Source organism: Hyla sarda, chromosome 1 (genome assembly GCF_029499605.1).
Source record: "Hyla sarda isolate aHylSar1 chromosome 1, aHylSar1.hap1, whole genome shotgun sequence".
In the NCBI taxonomy this organism is placed as follows: Eukaryota; Metazoa; Chordata; class Amphibia; order Anura; family Hylidae; genus Hyla; species Hyla sarda.
In genome coordinates, this window is record NC_079189.1 from 439,769,659 (window position 1) to 439,791,188 (window position 21,530).

A 21,530-nucleotide genomic window follows, 5' to 3' on the forward strand; every position below is an offset into this window, starting at 1 on the left:
TACCCTCATGTCAACTCCAGTAACTACACATATTTTCCATCGGACACAATCTGCACCATCCCTGTGCTGCTGCATTGTAGCACTAGGCCTTAGACCAATATTACATTTAATAGATACAAAACAGTGATCAAAAGTGTAGAAAAAAATATTTTCCCAGTTTTTAATATAAGTTGACAACAGTATAAACAAATATCCACATACAGCACCTACCTGAAATATATGCTATACGATTTTCAATCTATCAATTGTTGGTAAATTTCACCAGCGGTCACCTGTACTGGAAATACATAGGACAGAATTGGCATGTAAAGATTAAAGGGGCCATTAAAGATGATAAAAACATAGCTGCTTTGATTCAGAAACAACACCCCTCTTGTCATCATTTTGCGTGTGGTATTTCAAGCTCCCTGGATAACTCCTTTAAAGGGGTTATCCAGGAAAAAACTTTTTTTTTAATATATCAACTGGCTCCAGAAAGTTAAACAGATTTGTAAATTTCTTCTATTAAAAAATCTTAATCCTTTCAGTACTTATGAGCTTCTGAAGTTAAGGTTGTTATTTTCTGTCTAAGTGATCTCTGATGACACCTGTCTCGGGAACCGCCCAGTTTAGAAGAGGTTTGCTATGGGGATTTGCTTCTAAACTGGGCGGTTCCCGGGACACGTGTCATCAGAGAGCACAGAAAAGAACAACCTTAACTTCAGAAGCTCATAAGTACTGAAAGGATTAAGATTTTTTAATAGAAGTAATTTACAAATCTGTTTAACTTTCTGGAGCCAGTTGATATATAATTTTTTTTCCCCCCTGGATAACCCCTTTAAAGAGGAACTTCAGTTTAGGAAAATCTATCCCCTATCTAAAGGATAGGGAATAACTGTCTCATTGCAGGGGGTCCAACCGCTGGGACTTCCCCGCGAACTCCTGCATGACGCTCTGGAGATCATGGGGGGGTAACAGAGGTCAGAGGTCGTAAATTTACTAAAACTTTTACTAGAATGGGTCTTTATAATAAGCTATAGCTACTTTATTAATAAATAAGTGACTACAGAATCAGACAACGTATGGTCACCCTAGGAGTGCATAGACAAGGAACAAACTACAGAATAACACATTATGACCTGACATACCTAGTCACAACAAGTCACAACCCACCAGAACAATAGAATTTTAACATCTAATGCATATATATGTATGTATACATATATATATATATATATATATATATATATATATTACCGTAGTTAGGAGTAGCCGTATTAGTCCAGTGATGCAAAAAGCAAAATCATCGGTAGTTGCAGTATCTTGTAATATACTGCAACTACCGATGATTTTGCTTTTTTTATATATATATATATATATATATATATATATATATATAGAAGAAAAAAAAATGTTTCAAGTGAAACTCCAGGGGAGATTTCATAATAAATAAAATTGACATGCAAGATTTAAAGGTCCTCTGCACACTACAGATACTTAAAGGGGTATTCCAGTCCAAAAACAAACATTTTTTTTTTCATATCAACTGGCTCATGAAAGTTAAACAGATTTGTAAATTACTTCCAGTACTGATCAGCTGCTGAAGTGGAGTTGTTCTTTTCTGTCTGACTACAGTGCTCTCTGCTGACACCTTTGTCTGTCGCAAGAACTGTCCAGAGCAGGAGAGGTTTTCTATGGAGATTCGCTCCTACTCTGGCAGTTCCTCAGACAGACAGAGGTGTCAGCAGAGAGCACTGTTGTCAGACAGAAAACAACAACTTAAAGGGGTACTCCGGTGAAAACCTTTTTTCTTTTAAATCAACTGGTGGCAGAAAGTTAAACATATTTCTAAATTACTTACTATTAAAAAATCTTAATCCTTCCTGTACATATTAGCTGCTGAATACCACAGAGGAAATTCTTTTCTTTTTGGAATGCTCTCTGATGACATCACGAGCACCATTCTCTCTGCTGACGTTATTATAATAATAACGCTTTATTTATTGTTGTCCTTAGTGGGATTTGAACCCAAGTCCCCAGCACTGCAAGGCAGCAGTGCTAACCACTGAGCCACCATGCTGCCCTTAGCATACATCTGCTATGCATGGTTGCTAAAATGGACAGAGATGTCAGCAGAGAGCACTGTGCTCGTGATGTCATCAGTGTTCTAAAAAGAAAGGAATTTCCTCTGTAGCATTCAGCAGCTAATAAGTACTGGAAGGATTAAGATTTTTTAATAGAAGTAATTTACAAATATGTTGAACTTTCTGCCACCAGTTGATTTAAAAGAAAAAAAAAAGATTTTCACCGGAGTACCCCTTTAACTTCAGAAGCTGATAAGTACTGGTAGGATTAAGATTTTTTAATAGAAGTAATTTTCTGGAGCCAGTTGTTTTTAACTCGAGAATACTCCTTTAATAGAATGGCTTCTTTTTCTAAGTTTCCAAAATGACATCATTTCCTTCTCAGCAGCTATTGGCTTAACAACTATGGACAACTTTGCATATTTTAGTGCATTGTATGCATTATGTGGAATAAAAGTTTTCCACATTTTCTTTCTGTAGCTCTTATGTATTACAATATACTGCAAGCTGCTTAATTCCGTTCAGTCTAAGTACGAGGGATGCTACAAATAAGTCTGTAAAACGGATCTGAAATACATATTACAGATAACATATCATCAGTATGTCATGAGCATTTCACCTATCTTCCTGTACAATTAATATTTATGTGCTGGACAGAAAATGTAATTATACTTGCATAATAGATGAACATCCTGATGAGATATGTATGCATTGGTATTTTATTCCCTCTCCATAAATCTCAATAGGTGTTTTAAAGGGGTACTCCATTGGCCCAGCGTAATAAACATTTTGTTCCAAACCATGGGTGCGGGGGTTATGACATCACAACCACGCCCCCTCGTGATGTCACACCACGCCCCCTCAATGCAAGTCTATGGGCAGCTGCCACGCCCCTCCCATAGACTTGCATTGAGGGGGCGTGGCATGAAGCGACCTCTGCAGTCCGCACCCAGCGTTCGGAACAAAATGTTACAAACACTGAGGCAATGGAGTACCCCTTTAATTGATCAAAACAACATCTGAAATTAGCACATGCTGCGTTCTTAAGATGTGTGTAATTTATGCGCCCATGTGAGTAACCCCATAGATTATCATTAGCTCTGTATTATGATCTGCTTAAAACAGATGTAATATAAATGCAAAACACATTTGTGTGAAAACAGCCTTAAAGCGTTAGTCCAGACATGTCAAAAGTTTTGATCACATCAAGTCACAGTCCAGAGACCTGCTGCAAAAGTGACTTATAGCAGGTAGTGAAGCCCGCTGCTGCATCTGGACAACGAGTCACAAGTTCATTTTAATGACACTAACACTTTTATCTTGTACATTTACATGAGAAAAGGCTGGAGGATCAGCCAACATGAGGACAGTTGTCAGGATTGAAACTGAAAGGAATCAAGCAACTTGTAGTGTATTGTCGTATGTGTAAGCTGCAGAGAAGTCTAATTAAACATCATTGTGGAGAACCTTTTCCACCGGATGCATGCACTATAAGAAAATGCTAAAGTGTGGCTAACTATTAGGCTATGTTCACACAGAATTTCTGCATGGAATTCCGCATGAAAATTCTGCAGGAATTTATAGCCAAAACATTTCAATGGGATTCAGCTGTCCCATTCACGCAGCAGAATTTCTGCTGCAGGAATTCCATTGAAGTGAATGGGCAATCAATTTCTGCAGAATTTTCATGCAGAATTCCGTACAGAAATTCTGCCATGTGAACATAGCGTTAGTGTATGTTTATGGGCGGATTTAGGCCAGGTTCACATGGCAGAATTACTGCACTGAATTCTGCATGAAAATTTTGCATGAATTTATAGCCAAAACACTTCAAAGGGATTCTGCTGAAGGAACTTCATTGAGATGTATTGGCTATAAATCCATGCAGAATTTTCACGCAGAATTCAGTTCATAAATTCTGCCATGTGAAACTGGCCTTAGGGTGAGGATCTCGCTGAAGTTCCTCAGTGGATCCGCGACATATAAATTAGCATTTATTTTGCATGGAATTGGTTCATGGGACTTTACTTGCGGATTCTGGTAGAATGCAGGTCCTCTGCGGAACCCCAGTGAAGGAAATTAAACTATGTGAACTGAGCAGTAGCCTCCCATTGAATTAACAGGAGGCTGCAGAGTTTCGAAAAATATGTAAAAGCCTGATGACAACTAATGCATTTTGCAGCAGCTTCTGATTCAGTTGAGGCACAATTCTATTTTTGCATAGGGAATCAGGGTGACCGACTTTAGCTAATGATTGGCTAAATGGGCATTTCCTGCATGTCATCAGGTCACTAGGAAGAGGTGAGTAACAGCAGTGGGGGTGAATCAGGCAGGTGAATATTTATTGATTTTACCCCCTGAACAATTTAGAATTTTTCGGTTACCTTTTCTTCTTCCTCACCTGCTAATATCCAGATTATTGTGATGATTTTTTTTTGTAGAACAAGTTGTACTTTCTATTGGCATCCTTCATTTTACCATGTAAAATGTATGTATTATGAAGCCATAAAAAAAAAATTATACGTGGGGGGAAAAAATAATGCAATTTTGTAGGGCAATATTTTTTTTCAGCATCGGCTGTCCGGGCATGCTGGGAGTTGTAGTTTTGAAACCTCTGGAGATCGGCAGGTTGAAGACCACTGCGGCATTTGTCATCATCCAGACCCCCCCTTTTAGTTTTCTACTCACCTCCCCTCGGTGGGAAGGAAGGGTGAGCTGGTCCGGGCCATCTATGCTGCAGGGACCGTCCGGTGGGGAGGATTAGCCAATGCGGGCTGTCCATTTTCACCGGGGGGGGGGCCCTCTTCTCTGCGCTCCGGGCCTGCCCCGGACTAGTGACGTTGCCTTGACGATGACGATCCCTATGCGTGGTTTAGAAAAAAGAAGGCTTAGGGGAGACCTAATAACTATGTATAAATATATCAGGGGACCGTACAGAGATCTCTCCCATGATCTATTTATCGTATTTTTCGCCGTATAAGACGCACTTTCTCTTCCCCAAAACTGGGGGGAAAAGTTGGTGTGTCTTATACGGCGAATACCTGCGGCCATCAATGGCCGGGACCCGCCGCTAATACAGGCCATCACCGATCGCGGTGATGGCCTGTATTAACCCTTAACGTGGCGATCAAAGCTGACCGCCGCGTCTGAAGCGAAAATAACACTAACCCAGCTGCTCAGTCGGGCTGTTCGGGACCGCCGCGGTGAACCGTACAGCTTACAGGACACCGGGAGGGACCTTACCTGCCTCCTCGGTGGCTTCTACGTGCCGGAATCCCCTGCGCCATTGGCTGTCCGGGCATGCTGGCAGTTGTAGTTTTGCCACATCTGGAGGTCCGCAGGTTGAAGACCACTGTTGGGTTCAGAATCTTTATTTTTTTAGATTTAGCACCTATAAATTGGGTGCGTCTTATACGCCGGTGCGTCCTATAGGGTGAAAAATACGGTATACCTAGGACTGTATCAATAACAGGGGGGCATCCTCTACGTCTAGAGGAAAGAAGGTTTCTACACAACCACAGACGGGGGTTCTTTACTGTAAGAGCAGTGAGACTATGGAACTCTCAGCCTGAGGAGGTGGTCATGGTGAACGTTGTAAAAGAATTTAAAAGGGGTCTGGATGCATTTTTGGAGAATAAGAACATTACAGGTTATGGATTCTAGATCTATAGGGACAGAAGGTTGATCCAGGGATCTATTCTGATGGTGGAAGTATGGGAGCGTAATACTAGTATTCTAAGTTTTACTTAAAAGCAACGGATCAATGGAAACATGTGGAAGTATGGCCTTGCCTTTTTTTCAAAATGTAAAAGAAAGTAAGCTATAAGGAGGTTTAAAGAAGGTTATAGGAGCTTTTACACAGACAATTTAAAACACATCTCTGTAGATGGAAAAATAAAAAGTGATAGGTGTCAGAATATGGTGATGCAAAGCAAGTTGTAAAACATAACAAAAGTAATATAAATTGGTTATCAATATAATTTTCCTGGCCCTCAAATTAAAGTTAACATGTAATTTTTACTGCACAGAAAATATTGTACATATAAAAAAAAAAAACCTTAAAAAAAATTTGTACAATTACTTTCACACTACATTTTATTGTAAAATGAGGGGCGTCATTAAAAAGTGCAATTGGACCCACAAAGTACAATCCTCATATGGCTATATTGATGGAAAAATAAAAGGTTATGGCTCCTGGCAGGCAAGAAGGAGAAATGAAAAAAATAAATAAAAAATGAAAAATTGCATGAACATTCCCACCCATTGGTGTCATCTTATTTTTTTTCCGAATAGTAATTATAGAACCAACAATTTTAATTTATGTGACTTTTGAGGATCAATCATACAAAATTAGCAATGTTAACCTCTGGAGGACACAGGACATAAATGTACATCATGGCTGCATGGTACCTAGCACATCTTGATGTATATTTATGTCCTGCGGTGTTTCGATTCGATGAAGGGAGTGCAGGAGCTGTAATTGCTAAATAGACGGTAAGTACAGGGTACTCACAGCTAACGGCGGACATCAGTGATCATTTGGTTGGGGTGATGAGTTGAAATGTCATCCAGAGCCCCCCCCCCCCCTGTACCCCTGTGGACCTGGATTGTTGCTCTGTTAATGCAGTCATGCATTAGTAATGCATATTACTGATCAACTGCTGTACAAGAGCATAGATCTGAACATTAAATGCAATCTAAAAGGTTTTAAAAAAATGTACACAAGCCCCTCCCATTTTACTAATAACAAAAAAATGCTAAAAAATGTACATATTTGGTATCAACACGTGGATTAAAATATAACATTATTGGTCTCGTAAGGTATACAGTGTAAACACAAAATGAATGTGATACCGATTAAAAACTACAGATCACAGCACAAAAAAAAATGAGCCCTCATACCGCCCTGTATAACATATATATGTACAAAAAATAGAAAAGCATGTAAACATGGGTATTACTTTAATCGTATGGACCCACAGAATAAAGATACTGTTTAAATTTTACAGAAAAAGTGAACTTCTTAAAACTTAAAAATTAAAGCAAGATGGTGTTTTGTCTCTATGAAGCCGAGGGGGGAAAATGTAAAAATGAAAATTGAATGCCCTCAAGGTGACAACCTGCTGTGTCCTTAAGGGGTTAAAAAATAAGCAAACAAGGTGTAGGTATACAGCTAGGTGTCATCATCAACGTAAATATGGTACTGAAACCAAATATGTTGAAACTGTGCCCAACTAGGAGCATGCATAAAGAAAATAGGACTGAATCTAGTCCTAAACCGAACCTGCTATAGATAAATGTAATTTAGGCCAAAGGATCGGAGAATATGTAGGAGCAGGGGGTGATCTCTTTTAAATGCAGTAGATGGATTCAGAAGGATTAAAAGGGAGAACATTTGGTTTTCTGACCGGACCAAAAACTGTAGTATACTACGATTTTAGGTCTGGTCACAAAAACGGATACAGGTAAAAAATGAGCCGACTGGATTCACCGTTTGACTCCGTCCGGCTCACTAAAGTAAATGGATTTCAGTGCTGGTCCGGCTGGGGTACAGGAGAGCCCGGTTTACCCCTCTTTCAGCCGGATCCGGCACGCGTAATGTAAAAACGAGGTGTGAATGCAGCCTAATAGAGAGGAGATTGAATACTAATAGGGACAATGGTTCACTGGCGATGTTGTTTCTATGGTAAGTGTGGATATATTCAGTGTATAAGAGGGCACATAAAGCATTTATAAAATGATAATAAAACTTAACTCATTACACTAGACATTTTTGTGTAACTGTAACATGTTGCCCCTGTTTACTATACTGCTTTGAAATTGGGTCCATTATTTTGAAATACCATGTAGAATACCATGTTGAGAGTTACCATTAAGAGTGGTTGCAAAATGCCCTTTATTACTTTAGTGACTGGTCAATACGATAGGATATAACAAGTGCAGAGAACAACTGACCATGAACCCCAATTCTTGGCCACAGATAAGGCAAACCATTTGTCATGAGTCTTCACAGAAATAAATGTAAGCCTCAGAAACAGCTCAATGTGCTTGCTCAGCTATTCCATCTCTCCTGGTACTTATTAAGGGATACAGTATATTCTTCATAAAATGTTATGGTTTTGTGCATAATAACAATTCTCACATACCTATCATTTTACCATAAACTAGATCTTTACAAGGTTATGGAAACTAGAAAACCCATTTGATATTAATTTATTATAAATACTGAGTTAGTAAAGGGATCCTCAGAATTCTTATCTCTTGGCCAGAATGGAAAGCGATTACAAAGAGTACATCTTGCTCCGAGGGCCTGTTCTGTCCAGCATTACAAAGAAAACCCATTGATATAAATGGCACAATGTAATACTCTCCTGAGTATTACATAGTTGTTTTAGTAAATACTTGTATTGCCTTATCTAAGAACCCTTCATTGTGCTGTTCCTCTGTTCTTCTATCATGAAATGTATGAATAAACTGGGTGTTACCATTCCCTTTGGTAAATTGGTGGGCTTCTAAATAGTCAGCACTGATTGGACAGTGTCAGAGTGCTTAGTTACACCCACCCAGCTGTCAATTTATTCATAAATAACATACATTCATAAACTTATTTCTGGAAGAAATAATAGAGGAATGGAACAATGTATTATTTACTAAGACATGTCAGGAGAGGCCACAGGAACTAATTTGCCCTGTGCAGGCACTAAAGGGAAACTAAACACTCAAAAATGACAGCTGATCACAGGCGGTCCCAGAAGGAAGACTATAGGGGGTGCAGGGATAGCAGGGTCCCAAGGCACCTTTGCCCCATAAAAAGACACCAGTATTATAAATGACACAATGAAGATTCAGGGCCTTGTTAAAGATTTTGCATTGGGGCCCACAAGCTACAAGTTACGCCTCTGAGTATGGTCAGCTTATTATAGTAACATAGTTTATAAGGTTGAAAAAAGAGTCCACCTAAAACCCTACTGTGTTGATCCAGAGGAAGCCAAAAAAAAAAAAACCCCATGAGGCTGATGCCAAATGCCCCATGACTGAGGAAAAATTCCTTCCTGACTCCAATATGGCATCAGAATAAATACCTGGATCTGGTTGTAACACCATAAATCTAGTATCTAGTCCAAAACCTATAATTTTATACTTTTCTAGAAGAACATTTAGCCCCCCTTGAACTTGAGTTAGACATCACAACATCATGTGGCAGAGAGCTTCATAGACTCAATGCTCTTACAGTAAAGAATGTAAAGTTTTCCAATGCAGACAACTCTTCTAATGTCACTATAAAGAATGAGGAAAAAAGTCTACTTCAAAAATTGAGTTATCAGGGTGTGAGGAATTTGTAAAAACAAATCTCTGATTCACAGTCCACCATAGGAATGTGCTCAGTTGTGCATTCTCACACAATCTGCTTGCTATGGTTAACTTTTTTTAACTTTTCTTTTGCATTAGTTTTAATAAATCCCAAGCATACTGTTTTAAATGTAAGTCCTGGGGTATACCTTAAAAAATTACTAAAACATGCTAAGTTTAGAAAGGAAATTTATATATATATATATATATATATATATATATATATATATATATTGTTCAAAAAAATTAAGGGAACACTAAGAAAACACATTCTAGATCTGAATGAATGAACTAATCGTATGAAATACTTTCGTCTTTAGATAGTTGAATGTGCTGACAACAAAATCACACAACAATTATCAACGGAAATCAAATTTATCAACCCATGGAGGTCTGGATATGGAGTCACACTCAAAATCAAAGTGGAAAACCACACTACAGGCTGATCCAACTATGATGTAATGTCCTTAAAACAAGTCAAAATTAGGCTCAGTAGTGTGTGTGGCCTCCACGTGCCCGTATGACCTCCCTACAACACCTGGGCATGCTCCTGATGAGGTGGCGGAAGGTCTCCGGAGGGATGTCCTTCCAGACCTGGACTAAAGCATCCACCAACTCCTGGACAGTCAGTGGTGCAACATGGCGTTGGTGGATGGAGCGAGACATGATGTCCCAGATGTGCTCAATCGGATTCAGGTCTAGGGAACAGACAGGCCAGTCCATAGCATCAATGCCTTCCTCTTGCAGGAACTGCTGACACACTCCAGCCACATGAGGTCTAGCATTGTCTTGCATTAGGAGGAACCCAGGGCCAACCACACCAGCATATGGTCTCACAAGGGGTCTGAGGATCTCATCTCGGTACCTAATGGCAGTCAGGCTACCTCTGGCAAGCACATGGAGGGCTGTGCAGTCCCCCAAAGAAATGCCACCCCACACCATTTCTGATCCACCACCAAACTGGTCATGCTGGAGGATGTTGCAGCAGCACAACGTTCTCCACGGCGTCTCCAGACTGTCACGTCTGTCAAATGTGCTCAGTGTGAACCTGCTTTCATCTGTGAAGAGCACAGGGCGCCAGCGGCAAATTTGCCAATCTTGGTGTTCTCTGGCAAATGTCAAACATTCTGCACAGCATTGGGTTGTAAGCACAACTGCCACCTGTGGACATCGGGCTCTCATACCAACCTCATGGAGTCTGACCATTAGAGTGGACACATGCACATTTGTGGCCTGCTGGAGGTCATTTTGCCATGCTCTGACAGTGGTCCTGCTGTTGGGTTGTTGCCCTCCTCCATGTCTCCTGATGTACTGGCCTGTCTCCTGGTACTGCCTCCATGCTCTAGACACTACGCTGACAGACACAGCAAACCTTCTTGCCACAGATCATTATCAGGATGAGATGCAATACCTGAGCCACTTGTGTGGGTTGTAGACTCCGTCTCATGCTACCACTAGAGTGAAAGCACCGCCAGCATTCAAAAGTGACCAAAACATCAGCCAGGAAGCATAGGATCTGAGAAGTGGTCTTTGGTCACCACCTGCAGAATCACTCCTTTATTGGGGGTGTTTTGATAATTGCCTATAATTTCCACCTGTTATCTGTTCCATTTGCACAACAGCATGTGAAATTGATTGTCAATCAGTGTTGCTTCCTGAGTGGACAGTGTGATTTCACAGAAGTGTGATTGACTTGGAGTTACATTGTGTTGTTTAAGTGTTACCTTTATTTTTTGAGCAGTGTGTGTGTGTATATATATATATATATATATATATATATATATATATACATAGTATCGGAATGTCTAATACTTGTCTTTATATAAATATTAATATATATATTATCTTTTGCCCAGTAGTACACCTCATGCAAGATTAAAATAAGGAGGAGTGAATATTTTAGTAGCTTAACGTAAATGCCTCTCTGTGAACACTATTTCTTAAGATATCTTATAGGGGCCAGAACTCAATTTTGGTTGCCTGTTATCATCACTAGGGGAGTTTCTGAGGTTACTGCATACCAGTATTACATTACACATAATTCTACAGTAATACTGTTTGCAGTTAACTCCTAAGCTCCCTCTAGTGGTGGATGCAGGCTGCTAGATATTCATCATTTATCTTTATAGCTATGCTAAGTACATAGCTGAATACAAACAACCACAATAACACCCACAGTGCAGTTAGTTATTATAGTTGTGATGAACACAGAAAAATATAGTCAATAAAAAAAACATATGGAGCTAATATGAAAAGTACATCCAGTTATATACAAGAGTGTAATAATTGAAATGAAAGCACCTTCATCTGCATGTACATTGGATTAAGCTGTCAAATACATGAAGCTAATAAACAAATCTAAAAGTTTCCATGCCATATTTTTCTTTAGCTAAAAAAACCACGTCATATTGTTCAATGTTTGTAAACATTTTTAGCTGAACGTAGGCCATTCTACTCACTGTAACTCTTTACATATTAGCTGCATTGGAAATAGGGGCTCACTAATTAAAAACAGAGACTTGGGGACCACCCAACTTGGATATTGCAACCCCCTCTGGGGAGGTCACAACCCCAGCTTTAAGAACCAGCGGGCGATGACATACGATCCTGGAATATTTTTTCCATAATCTCACTGCATGTTCATCTAGGATTGGTGAGGCTGCATATGCTGGGACCACTGCAAGCAACATATGCTTTTCAGGAAGCCAAGAACCTTTCAGAAAACATTTGACGGATGAAAAAAAATAAATCTATGCAACATTACAGAACACTTCTTGTCTTTCTGTCAAGTAAGAGGAACGTATTGTAAGTCAACAAGAGAAAAAAAAAAACAGGACTTTTTCCTCTCCGAATATTCACTATATTTTATGTGTAATGTAAGTGGGTTTGCTGGCAATGTAGTAAGCTAATAAGCTATATCTAAAATGTCTGTACAACCAGTGTTGTGATGGATATATATGTAGAAGGCTAAAATAATAAGAATGATAAAAGTGTAAAAAAAACAACAAAAAACAAACTGACTGTTGAGTTCAAATAAACATCTACTATCTGACTGTAAGGTATATCAGGAAAAAAATCATTAACTCCCACAGCATAAAGACATGGATGCACAGGAAAGAGAAAACGACTTGTGGGTGCATAGGCCATGGCCATTTAGAATGAAGGAATTTTAAGAACTCTCACTGTATATTTTGACTAGAAACTAATGCCCAGTTGACAAGCTCTACCAGTTTTGGATCCCCTTTTTGTTTTCCTCCCCCACCCTTACACCACATCTTTGGCAGGAAACTGTGCAGTCCTACAAGCCAAGCCTAGCTTGCTCTCAGCGCTCAAATGATTAATGAACCTACAGGACAAGGCTTTTTAAAGAAATGTTTTTCTACCGATCAAGCACTACCAAGGCAAAAAAACATTATTATAGGGAGTGGAGACAGACCCTAGGTAGTCCAGCTTTCTAAACAAGTGTCTAATGTAATGTTTTGGATATATGTAGGAATGAGTGTATATACAGATGTTTGTGTATGCAGTATATGTGCGTGTATATAAGTGTGTGTATACAATCAATTGCATACACACACACACATACACTTACTATAAACACGTCAAAATAAATATGTCACAGGTTCTTCTGAAATATGTTTGCAACTGCAGTGTTGCTAAATTCCATTCAATTCCCATGGATTTCATCAGCATCTTCTTACAGGAAACTTTGCAAGAAGAAAATGTTCACATAGGAAAGATTACCATGTACCGTGTAAGCTCTATCAATAGACCGGACTTATACCTCAGTGGATTACACTTATATGACCCTCAGAATATTAAAGCCTCAAACTTTTTGATACAGTGTCACTAAGCAAGTGCTAGGATTGAACCATCCAGCATAGGATTTTGAAACTAAAAAGGAAGTAAAGCTTATAGTCGGAGGTAGACTTGAAGGCCTTATTCATCCCCACACCACACAACATTTGAGATGTACAGAGCACTATTTCACCTTCCTATTCCTGTGATTGGATTCTATGGGTTGCTTTATCACATGACATAATAAAGTGTTCTATAAAAGTAAAAGTCTTGTATGGAGCACCGTATGACATCACTAGGTATTTCTACAGTTCACCAGTATGAGACCTGTAGCCATTCCTCTGTATGGAGCCTGTAGTTGCTCCCTAGTATGGGACCTGTAGCTGCTCCCTAGTATGGGACCTGTAACCACTCCCTTGTATTAGGACTGCATCTTTTCCCTAGTATTGGACCTGTAGCCACTCCCCTGTATGGGGTTTGTAGCTGTTTTCTAGTATGGGACCCATAGCCACTGCCCTGTATGGGGTTTGTAGCTGTTTTCTAGCATGAGACTCATAGCCACCCCCTGTATGGGGCCTGTAGCTGCTTCCTAGTAAGGGACCCATAGCCACTCCCCTGTATGGGGCCTGTAGCTGCTTCCTAGTATGGGACCCATAGCCACACCCCTGTATGGGGCCTGTAGCTGTTTTCTAGTATGGGACCCATAGGCACTCCCTTGTATGGGGCCTGTAGATGCTCCCTAGTATGGGACCTGTAGCCCCTTCCTTGTATGGGGCCTGTAGCAGCTCCCTAGTATGGAACCTGTAACCACTCTCTAGTATGGAACCTGTTACTAGTCCCTAGTATGGGGCCTGTAAACATTCCCTAGTATGGGGCCTGTAACCATTCCCTAGTATGAGGCCTGTAACCATTCCCTAGTATGGGGCCTGTAACCACTCCCTAGTATGGGACCTGAAACCATTCCCTAGTATGGGGCCTGTAACCATTCCCTAGTATGGGGCCTGTAACCATTCCCTAGTATGGGACCTGTAACCATTCCCTAGTATGGGGCATGTAACCATTCCCTAGTATGGCGCATGTAACCATTCCCTAGTCGGGGGCCTGTAACCATTCCCTAGTCGGGGGCCTGTAACCATTCCCTAGTATGGTGCCTGTAACCATTCCCTAGTATGGGGCCTGTAACCATTCCCTAGTATGGGGCCTGTAACCATTCCCTAGTATGGGGCCTGTAACCATTCCCTAGTATGGGGCCTGTAACCATTCCCTAGTATGGGGCCTGTAACCATTCCCTAGTATGGGGCCTGTAACCATTCCCTAGTATGGGGCCTGTAACCATTCCCTAGTATGGGGCCTGTAACCATTCCCTAGTATGGGGCCTGTAAACATTCCCTAGTATGGGGCATGTAACCATTCCCTAGTATGGCGCATGTAACCATTCCCTAGTATGGGGCCTGTAAACATTCCCTAGTATGGGGCCTGTAACCATTCCCTAGTATGGGGCATGTAACCATTCCCTAGTATGGGGCCTGTAACCATTCCCTAGTATGGGGCCTGTAACCATTCCCTAGTATGGGGCCTGTAACCATTCCCTAGTATGGGGCCTGTAACCATTCCCTAGTATGGGGCCTGTAACCATTCCCTAGTATGGGGCCTGTAACCATTCCCTAGTATGGGGCCTGTAACCATTCCCTAGTATGGGGCCTGTAACCATTCCCTAGTATGGGGCCTGTAACCATTCCCTAGTATGGGGCCTGTAACCATTCCCTAGTATGGGGCCTGTAACCATTCCCAAGTATGGGGCCTGTAACCATTCCCAAGTATGGGGCCTGTAGCCACTCCCTAGTATGGGGCCTGTAACCATTCCCTAGTATGGGGCCTGTAACCATTCCCTAGTATGGGGCCTGTAACATTCCCTAGTATGGGGCCTGTAAACATTCCCTAGTATGGGGCCTGTAACCATTCCCTAGTATGGGGCCTGTAACCATTCCCTAGTATGGGGCCTGTAAACATTCCCTAGTATGGGGCCTGTAACCATTCCCTAGTATGGGGCCTGTAACCATTCCCTAGTATGGGGCCTGTAACCATTCCCTAGTATGGGGCCTGTAACCATTCCCTAGTATGGGGCCTGTAACCATTCCCAAGTATGGGGCCTTTAACCATTCCCAAGTATGGGGCCTGTAGCCACTCCCTAGTATGGGGCCTGTAACCATTCCCTAGTATGGGGCCTGTAACCATTCCCTAGTATGGGGCCTGTAACCATTCCCTAGTATGGGGCCTGTAACCATTCCCTAGTATGGGGCCTGTAAACATTCCCTAGTATGGGGCCTGTAACCATTCCCTAGTATGGGGCCTGTAAACATTCCCTAGTATGGGGCCTGTAACCATTCCCTAGTATGGGGCCTGTAACCATTCCCTAGTATGGGGCCTGTAAACATTCCCTAGTATGGGGCCTGTAACCATTCCCTAGTATGGGGCCTGTAACCATTCCCTAGTATGGGGCCTGTAACCATTCCCTAGTATGGGGCCTGTAACCATTCCCTAGTATGGGGCCTGTAACCATTCCCTGGTATGGGGCCTGTAACCATTCCCTGGTATGGGGCCTGTAACCATTCCCTGGTATGGGGCCTGTAACCATTCCCTAGTATGGGGCCTGTAACCATTCCCTAGTATGGGGCCTGTAACCATTCCCTAGTATGGGGCCTGTAACCATTCCCTAGTATGGGGCCTGTAACCATTCCCTAGTATGGGGCCTGTAACCATTCCCTAGTATGGGGCCTGTAAACATTCCCTAGTATGGGGCCTGTAAACATTCCCTAGTATGGGGCCTGTAACCATTCCCTAGTATGGGGCCTGTAACCATTCCCAAGTATGGGGCCTGTAACCACTCCCTAGTATGGGGCCTGTAACCATTCCCTAGTATGGGGCCTGTAACCATTCCCTAGTATGGGGCCTGTAACCATTCCCTAGTATGGGGCCTGTAACCATTCCCTAGTATGGGGCCTGTAACCATTCCCTAGTATGGGGCCTGTAACCATTCCCTAGTATGGGGCCTGTAACCATTCCCTAGTATGGGGCCTGTAACCATTCCCTAGTATGGGGCCTGTAACCATTCCCTAGTATGGGGCCTGTAACCATTCCCTAGTATGGGGCCTGTAACCATTCCCAAGTATGGGGCCTGTAACCATTCCCAAGTATGGGGCCTGTAGCCACTCCCTAGTATGGGGCCTGTAACCATTCCCTAGTATGGGGCCTGTAACCATTCCCTACTATGGGGCCTGTAACATTCCCTAGTATGGGGCCTGTAAACATTCCCTAGTATGGGGCCTGTAACCATTCCCTAGTATGGGGCCTGTAACCATTCCCTAGTATGGGGCCTGTAAACATTCCCTAGTATGGGGCCTGTAACCATTCCCTAGTATGGGGCCTGTAACCATTCCCTAGTATGGGGCCTGTAACCATTCCCTAGTATGGGGCCTGTAACCATTCCCTAGTATGGGGCCTGTAACCATTCCCAAGTATGGGGCCTTTAACCATTCCCAAGTATGGGGCCTGTAGCCACTCCCTAGTATGGGGCCTGTAACCATTCCCTAGTATGGGGCCTGTAACCATTCCCTAGTATGGGGCCTGTAACCATTCCCTAGTATGGGGCCTGTAACCATTCCCTAGTATGGGGCCTGTAAACATTCCCTAGTATGGGGCCTGTAACCATTCCCTAGTATGGGGCCTGTAAACATTCCCTAGTATGGGGCCTGTAACCATTCCCTAGTATGGGGCCTGTAACCATTCCCTAGTATGGGGCCTGTAAACATTCCCTAGTATGGGGCCTGTAACCATTCCCTAGTATGGGGCCTGTAACCATTCCCTAGTATGGGGCCTGTAACCATTCCCTAGTATGGGGCCTGTAACCATTCCCTAGTATGGGGCCTGTAACCATTCCCTGGTATGGGGCCTGTAACCATTCCCTGGTATGGGGCCTGTAACCATTCCCTGGTATGGGGCCTGTAACCATTCCCTAGTATGGGGCCTGTAACCATTCCCTAGTATGGGGCCTGTAACCATTCCCTAGTATGGGGCCTGTAACCATTCCCTAGTATGGGGCCTGTAACCATTCCCTAGTATGGGGCCTGTAACCATTCCCTAGTATGGGGCCTGTAAACATTCCCTAGTATGGGGCCTGTAAACATTCCCTAGTATGGGGCCTGTAACCATTCCCTAGTATGGGGCCTGTAACCATTCCCAAGTATGGGGCCTGTAACCACTCCCTAGTATGGGGCCTGTAACCATTCCCTAGTATGGGGCCTGTAACCATTCCCTAGTATGGGGCCTGTAACCATTCCCTAGTATGGGGCCTGTAACCATTCCCTAGTATGGGGCCTGTAACCATTCCCTAGTATGGGGCCTGTAACCATTCCCTAGTATGGGGCCTGTAACCATTCCCTAGTATGGGGCCTGTAACCATTCCCTAGTATGGGGCCTGTAACCATTCCCTAGTATGGGGCCTGTAACCATTCCCTAGTATGGGGCCTGTAAACATTCCCTAGTATGGGGCCTGTAACCATTCCCTAGTATGGGGCCTGTAACCATTCCCTAGTATGGGGCCTGTAACCATTCCCAAGTATGGGGCCTGTAACCATTCCCTAGTATGGGGCCTGTAACCATTCCCAAGTTTGGGGCCTGTAACCATTCCCTAGTATGGGGCCTGTAACCATTCCCAAGTTTGGGGCCTGTAACCATTCCCTAGTATGGGGCCTGTAACCATTCCCTAGTATGGGGCCTGTAACCATTCCCTAGTATGGGGCCTGTAACCATTCCCAAGTATGGGGCCTGTAACCACTCCCCTGTATGAGGCCTGTAGCTCCTCCCCAGTATGGGACCTGTCGCCCCATACTACCACCACTCCACCACCTTTGCTACTGTTACTACCAGCCAGGCCTACACATACACAACTCATGATCTCCAAAAAAGGGATATTTTTTTTAGTTTTTCATACAAATGCTATTTCTCCTTCACTTTTCTTGGACATCAATCTTGTTGCAACTTCCAAATGGTAGCATTAATGGAATACTTTATAATGCATTGTGTCTTTACTTGACAGACATGCAGTGTGTGTTTACTTGACAGACACAAAAGCTTACACTACACCCAAAAAGGGAGAAGCCAGGGAGTGCCTGGAAAAAGCCATTGCATCTTCCGATACATCCTTGTCCATTTTAACACCAGAAGGCATCTGCCAACATAAATGGATACTTTCTACACCTATAGTCACCTGCACAAGACTTGGCTTTATTAAAACCAGAAAATCCTTTTGAGGCAATATGGCTATTTTGGCCATGACAAGAGTCACATGCCCAAAAAATTGTTGTCACACTGCAACCCAAAAGTGTCAGCAATAACATTTCAGCAGTCCCAATAAATCCATTAGAGATGTGTCATAGTGCAACCTCTTGACTTAGTGTGGCGCAATCTATACAGTGCAACATAGAGAAACAGACATGGAGATAAAAACCGCTGTGTAGCTCGAGTATTAAAGGGGTACGTCGCCCTTTAAGGCCCTCCAAAGCATAGGAGATAAGCTGTCTGATTGCGGGGGGTCCACCTGCTGGGACCCCCAGTGATCTCTCACCTTGGCATTCTGAATATTTTTGTTCATAACGCCAGGTTTGCTAAGCTTCAGGAGCCGTGGTCATCACGCCCCCTTCAATTAATGTCTATGGGAGGGAATGTGATGACTGTGGTCGCTTGTAATCCGGCAGGCAGTGGAGTTCTAACAAGTGTTCATAACTAAAAATTAAACATAAATGCGAATACTTAACTTTTTAACCCATTTTTCCTATTGGGCCGGGTTTACACATTGTATTTGGGTCCATATTTGGTCCGGATTTTTATAGTGGAAATATTTACACCATTTTCTCTGTTTTAGACCCACTCCCACTATTGGCTAAAATCAGGACCAAAATGATGGCCATATACTCCATACTTTTTCCACAAATATTCATGTTCTGCATGGGGATAGTTGATGAACAGTTATTTGACACTCCAGGCTCAAACTTTAAAGGGGTACTCCGCCCCTAGACTTCTTATCCCCTATCCAAAGGATAGGGGATAAGATGTCAGATTGCGGGGGTCCCGCCACTGGGGACCCTCCGGATCTCGGCTGCAGGACCCACCTGTTGCGGCTTCCGGAAACGCTGGAGGCTTTGTCTCCCGACCACGGTGGCGTGAGACCGTGACGTCACGACTCCGCCCCTGTGTGACATCATGCCCCACCCCTGAATGCAAGTCTATGGGAGGGGGCGTGACAGCTGTCACACCCCCTCCCATAGGCTTGCATTGAGGGGGCAGAGCGTGACGTCACACGGGGGCGGAGCCGTGACGTGACAATGCTCCGGCCCTGTGATCGACAGTAATCAGACCTGGAGCGAACACGCTCCGGGGTCTGATTTTAACAGGGGGCAGCGTGCAAGATCATGGGGGTCCCCATCGGCAAGACCCCCACGATCAGGCATCTTATCCCCTATCCTTTGGATAGGGGATATGATGTCTAAGCGCCGGAATACCCCTTTAAGGTGACTGAAGGTGAGTTTCCAAGAAACTGGCATAGCTGTTTTATGTATGATTTATGCAGCTTGATGTTGCAGCAGGTTTTTCTTTAGGATTTTGATCTGTTGTCATTCATTACAGCTGGGAAAGGATGCAAAAAATCATTCTGGGGAGGATGTGGGATAAAGCTTTCTGTTCTTAGTTCTGCAAATCATATTTACCAGGAGTATACCTGGTTTGCCAGGCAAAGCTTCCTCATCTCTAGTTGGAAGGATTTCCCATTGTATAAATCAGATAGATGCCTATGATGTAGAGCAGTGGTCTTCAACCTGAGGACCTGCAGATGTTTCAAAACTACAACTCCCAGCATGCCCGGACAGCTGAAGGCTGTCCTGGAATGCTGGGAGTTGTAGTTTTGCAACATCTGGAGGTCCGCAGGTTGAAGACCACTGATGTAGAGGAATACAGTAGTGTACATTGTCCATAAAGGTGCGTTATAGTTTTTTTCCCTAGCATGTATACACTGCAGGGAGAGTGCACCCTAATAACTGATTTATAAAAATAGTGGTAGCCAAAGGGGTTAGGTATTTTCTATAAATATTTTCTCAGTGTTTGCTATAAAGTACATACTACATGGTGAAAGACTGCATACTGCATCTATCGGATATACCTTTTTGTTCTTTCCTTTTAATATCTCTGCTTGCTGTCAATAAATAGACACATTCTTGAATACATCCAAAGGCTTCAAATCCATGTCTAGCGGACACAGGTGCACAAGACTGTATGGGTATGGCCGCATGTTTTCTACATGAATAATCTGTAGAAATAAAAATACAGAAATGTGCATGAGATATGAAGAAATTTCATCCACATGCTGCTAGAAAAATCTTGAAAATTTTTATTATTTCTGCACAGAGATTATCAGGCAGTCAATTTATATTTTGGAAATGCTATTTATTGCAGATTTTCCCCATCAATGTCAATACTGTATACTACATATATCACAAACATTAAATATGGCAAATATGGCAATACAAAAATATGTTTTTTAAAGGGGTACTCCACTGGAAAACATTTTCTTTTAAATCAACTGGCTCCAGAAAGTTAAACATATTTGTAAATTACTTCTATTAAAAAATCCCAATCCTTCCAGTACTTTTTAGATGATGTATACTACCGAGGAAGTTCTTTTCTTTTTGAATTTCCTTTCTGTCTGACAACATACTCTCTGCTGACACCTCTGTCCATGTCAGGAACTGTTCGGAGCAAGAGAGGTTTGCTATGATGAGTCAGCAGAGCGTGTTGTCAGACAGAAAGGAAATTCAAAAAGAAAAGAACTTCCTCTGTAGTATAAAGCAGCTGATAAGTACTGAAAGGATTGGGATTTTTTAATAGAAGTAATTTACAAATCTGTTTAACTTTCTGGCACCAGTTGATTTAAAAGAAAATGTTTTCCAGTGGAGTACCCCTTTAAAATACAGCTAAATCTGTCAGCTGTATTTGCTGCTAAAAGCTTTAGATAGCATAAAAGCAAACTGTACCTTTCCTAGAGCTGATGGTGGTTAACAAAAAGTATAAAATCCCCTCTTGGCGGGGCCAAGCTGCCAAAGTGCAACATATTGACACACCTCCTCACATTCCTTCACCTCCCGAACGCTCCTTGACGTACATACAGGGCTTTGAACATCAATGGAGGAGGTGCTGGGTGGTGTGCCAGGCTGTGGCACTTGAGCAGCTTGGATCCACCTCTGTGACACTTGGCTGATTAATCAAAAGGTG

At 42.5% G+C, this 21,530-nt stretch overlaps 1 long non-coding RNA gene across 1 annotated transcript; it reads right to left on the reverse strand.

Annotated features, from left to right (window-relative positions):
- Positions 1–136: 136 nt before the first annotated feature.
- On the reverse strand, positions 137–20,555 carry LOC130283172 (uncharacterized). Its single transcript, XR_008846606.1, has 3 exons — positions 20,422–20,555; positions 4,752–4,924; positions 137–277 (listed from the first exon to the last, which is right to left on the reverse strand). It is a non-coding gene; the product is annotated as an uncharacterized LOC130283172 (long non-coding RNA).
- Positions 20,556–21,530: the final 975 nt, after the last annotated feature.